Source organism: Podospora anserina, chromosome 6 (assembly GCF_000226545.1).
Source record: "Podospora anserina S mat+ genomic DNA chromosome 6, supercontig 2".
NCBI classification, from domain to species: Eukaryota; Fungi; Ascomycota; class Sordariomycetes; order Sordariales; family Podosporaceae; genus Podospora; species Podospora anserina.
The window spans coordinates 2125687-2130574 of NW_001914857.1; the positions used below are offsets into that span (position 1 = coordinate 2125687).

The following is a 4888-nucleotide window of genomic DNA, read 5'->3' on the forward strand; positions in this document are numbered from 1 at the left end:
TTGATGGGGGGGTTGGGGGAGTGAAGAGGGTTCGGAAAGGTGTGGGCAGAGCCCGAGGTTGGGGCTCGAGGATTTGGCGTGTCGGGGAGAAAGAGAAGAAGAGGTGGCGGCGGTTGTTGTTGTTTTTGTCTCAAACTAATGTGGCATGATCATCTGGCGTTTGACAAAGTTTGGTTTTTTCTTTTCTTTTTTTTCTTTTTTACTTTGTAGAAAGGTTTGGGATATTTTTTCTTTTTCGGTACAGGCATTTTTGGGGCGTTGATACCACACCGCGCGGGTTGGAAACAGTCAAGTTCCTGTTTCGAATGTCGATTTTGAGAATTGCCTTCTTCGTGAGTGGACTAGCGCCGCACCGGGTTTGGCCTATGTACGGGGTGTACTACCCTGTGCTGGGGGTGTGTTAATTGTAGCGATGCTAGGCCCCATTCTGCCACCCAGGTTAGACTTGCCTAAAGTTAAAATTGGAATTACAATTCCTTAGTTGAATGATTTCGTGGCCCATAAGTATCACGCCTGAGTTATTTTTCCCGTTGTCTTACTTCTGTTGTAAGTGTGACAAGGGCTATAATATCAGGGCTTGGAACTCATGGTTCAATTCAGGCTAATAATCTTCAATGGCCTCGAAGTCTGTGATACTGAAAAGAAGAAGAAATACAGTCTTGGTGATCCTGAACGCGTATCTTATCCTCCCTCGCGTGGCCCGTGCCTTTGTTGGCCTCAGGCCTCCGCCAAGTCCTCCAATATCCTACTGGGCCATTGAACTTCCTTTGATAACCGCCATGCCTCTGATTGTCTGCCTCACTTTGAACGAGAGGCTCACAACTTGCAGTTACCCCTCCTTGCGGTGGTATCGACGGTGTTGTTGGTTGTGGTTGCAGGTGGTTGGCTTTTGCCGTGTGACAGTAAGACGTAAGTTTTTGCATGTTTGATGTTAGCATCCCTAATGCAATTTTCTTGATTTCTTGAAAGCTGGAATAGCGAAAACACTCCCTGTATTATATTCTTAGCGTTAAGAACCCTCTAGATGCTGTAGAAAAAAAGGGGTTCCCTTGTTTACTACGGCAGTAAGGTGGATTGGCGCGCCTAACCCAGCATCAGGAGAGTCTTGCCTTAATGCCGAAGGGACAAGGACTGGTACGGCGGCGGTAAATTAGGCCTCAAGTAGCCAAGTTAATAAACCGTCTAGTTGAGAAAGGGGTGACCTAAAGAAAGAGAATGCCGAGCGACTGTGGTTGCCAGACTTCCGAGCCCTGATGCCAGAGCTAAGAGCATGAACTTAAACACACATTCGATCCAGGGTCGCTCTACCTGCCTGGGAAGAATTTTCCCTTGGCTTTGTTAGGATGACCTGCCTACCAGGAGACTCCGCCCTTTCATGGGGGCGTTACAATTGGCATGGAGGTGACGAGGTTGCCGTGCTGACCACTTCTTGGAAGCCGCAGGATCTCGTAAAGAATCCAACCAATGTCGTCTCACAGATAGATAGGGAATACGATGGGTGTTGCAGCGCGAGCTTACACGCTACCTCCAGGGATAGATTCAGGAGTATTGACCTGGGACCGGAGACGTCCGAGTTAGTGTGACGGCGGCGGGAAAAGAGGCAAAGGAGAGGGCAATAGCCGTCCAAATACGAGAGAGAGGCCTCGCGCTTTAGCAGTCCGCCCGCAGACATTAGGAGTAAGTTGAAGAGTGAACCGGGTGACGAGATAAGATAATAGCGCAAGCCAAACCTCGTCAAGGAACGCAGCGCTATACTTCGTACAGGCAGTATCCTAGCAGTACTGCGACAGAGATGGGATTAGATCGTATGACTTCGATCCTGTTAGGCAGCATGGCCCCGTCAGGTGGGCGAGGCCACAAGGAAAGAGCAACCTCGAGGGATCACAAGGCAGATTTTATGCCATAGCTTTAGTAGATGCATGACGGAGAGGAGTAAGGAGGAGGCAAGAGCTACGAAGTGCTCCAAACTCCGCTAAACTCCGTATTCTCGGGACTAGACGGTGTCGAGGGCAAGAAAACGTGCGGAGCAGCCGATCCAACAGTCCTGGGAATGGTGAACCGCTATATGCATGTAGACAATAAGCTATGGCTGGACAGGCGATTGCCGCAGCCGTCTTCACCGGCTCCCAACCATGCGCCGGGCTGTCAACCGCCTGCCAATCTCAAAACCACCGATCAGCATGAAGCGGACTGGTAAAATGAAGTGAACTTTGAAGAAGTGGCGAATGCGGGCTCAGCCGCCTTGGAAGGACCTAACCAGAATGTCACCAACCCACCGTTGTTTTGGTTGATGTCAGATAGTATGTATTAATATATCGATATCACTTTCCTTGACCCTGATGACAAGTTTCTGTTATTCCGGTTGATCTAGGGATGTATGGGCTCAAGCAAAGATATCAAGAGGACGTCTGTCACGTACGAGTTATGTTATGTTTTTGCTTCGGCGTATAACATTCTCCTTACTTTTGAATAATTCGACTCCGGAATAAAGCACGGAATGGTTTTCAGTATCGATCCACATTGTAGACATGTGTTGACTTATAATGACCTACTTTATTTTTGCACCCCTTTTTCTTTACACCTGCCACCCCCCGACCCTCTTAGACTTGAACCCTCTTTTCCATATTCCTGCACCCCCTTCATAGAACCCTGGGTCACCACCACAAAACGCGCAATCTTCAATACATCTTTTCCACCACTGCATAAGAAAGACCAATTTTTACAGCCAAATAAATACACTATTAAGTCTACGTAAGTCAAGTGTTTATTCTGACCCTTGTATCATGTATAACCTTTCTTTGCAGTGCCCTCAAATTCCTACGCCTTTTTTAGTATGTGTCAACAACAACGCTCTCACTCGTACAACAATTGTGGGAAACGCCGTTTCCGGAATCTTTAGATATTTGCGCGCAAGTCAAGTGGGTTAGTTGACTGCCTCAGTTACCTTCTTGGAAGGTCTAACCACACGCCCACGGCGAGTGACCCTCTGGGAGCTAGTCTCTGATGACATCGTTGAAGCCATCGCCAAGACGGTATTAGGCTCCTGCCTTTCAGTTGTGGTGTTGACGGTGGGCGCAGCCTTCTTGGTACGCTTGGGTGTTGACTCTGAGGCGATCATGAGACCGGCCCTCTTTCTTGGAGGGACCCTCAGAGTGACTCTGGGCTCTTCAGTCTCAGGCTCCTCAAGACCATTTCCATCTTCCTTGCCACTATTCCCAACGGTCTCATTATCACGACCGGTCTAGACCGGAGGCAGAAAGCCAGTGTCAAGGAAGTAGAAGCCATCCTAAAGATCGCCATCGTCTTCAGATTCTGGTTCCATCTCCCACTGCGAGAGGCGGCGCCTGACCGAGGGAGGGAGACGGGGATTACTCCCTTTAACTGGACCTGGCTTCTTCTTCTTGGTGATCTTCCCAGTCACCTTCTTGCGGTTGACGGCTTCGGTGATCATTTTGTTTTGTGATCTTGGAGGTCCTGGCAATATTTTTCTTCTTTTTCTTAGTAGTGTCGAGATACCGTGGGGATGACAACTACTCCCGTGGGAAGTCCGAGCTTCTTGTTACTCGGCCGCCCCTTCAGCTTGGTAGTCATCTTGGGATTCTTGATGCGCAGGTAAGGATCATCCTCTCCCTATAAAAACAGTATCAGAAAGATTCTCATTGAAGCAACTATCATCAAAAGACTTACCAAAGGCTGTTGAAGATCCCAGTGATGATGTATATCACTGAGACTGAGAGTCTCCTTCGAAATTCGATCGGCGATGACATGACGACAAGGAACGCCCAGCTGCAAGGATACCGTACAGTCTGCATTGCAATCCCCAAGTGGTCTCTTTGCAGGTCAGTTGTCTCTGGGGATATTACCCTGGTAGTGGCGATACTCATCCTGGATGAGGAGACGTCCCTTAAGCAATATATTCCTCGGCAGTTCACCAAGATACTCTTTTTCAAGAAATTCGTGGCGAACGCGAGTCTCATTGTTAGTTAACTTGCTGGTGAAGATGCTGAACTGCTCCTTCACCATTCTTTGATGGCGCGAATGAAGCTAGCGAGGTCGCCTCGACCGTTAATGAGGTGGCTTTTGATCGCGTGATTGGTTGATTCTGTTGTTGAAGTGACTCTTCCACCGAAGTTTCGATATCGCTTGGTGTAACAATGAGCCCACTGCTCGCGGAGGGGAATCCGCTGGTCCTGTATTTAGGGAAGGGTCCTCTGCTGGTCATGGAAATATTGAGACAGCTGTATCCAGGCCTTCCAAAACGCGCTCTGAGTCTGGGAGTAGAGGACCGACTTGAAGAAGACTATAAAGCTATGGGGATCCTTCTCGATAGTGACCGAGTGAGCATCTATATCAACATCTTCGCCACGGCGAAGGTTATCGAGGAATAACTTTTCCCGGGCAGTAAGATTGGCAGCAGATTCCTAATCTGCATCAACATGTTGCTCTTCATCAGCCTCAACGGTGTTGGTGTTTCTTCTGGGCTTGGCATTGAAGAAGATATTCTTGATGATGTGAAATATACAGATCCCACCCATCACCCCCTCTGGTCCCTTTGACAATGGAGAGCCACCAACCTGCGGGCTTTTGAAGGAGCTTAGCACGGGCGCGCTGAGACCCCCTTCTCGAGGGCATGCACTTATTACTTGCTACACAATCACATATAACGTACATTATCAGTGAGTCGTGCATATCAGTGGGTCGCGCACTCCCTAGCGCGACGCGTCCTCATTGCACTTTGCATCGAATTTTTCTACAATCCAATATGCCTTCTATTTTAAAGGAAGCGAGGGTAATCTTAGCCCTCGAAGCTCTCCAAAAGGACGAAAAATTAAGCCTCAGAGCCGCAGCTATGCTTTATAATATACCACCATCAACCCTCCGCGACCGA

General features: G+C 48.6%; 5 annotated features.

Moving 5' to 3' along the window:
* Positions 1-290: 290 nt before the first annotated feature.
* Positions 291-463: a repeat region (rgion duplique sur le chromosome 4).
* A 92-nt stretch (positions 464-555) lies between these two features.
* Positions 556-903: a long terminal repeat (LTR yeti).
* Positions 904-3004: 2101 nt separating this feature from the next.
* Positions 3005-4328: a repeat region (transposon dendrobates copie 3).
* A 333-nt stretch (positions 4329-4661) lies between these two features.
* Positions 4662-4728: a long terminal repeat.
* Positions 4662-4886: a repeat region (transposon discoglosse).
* Positions 4887-4888: the final 2 nt, after the last annotated feature.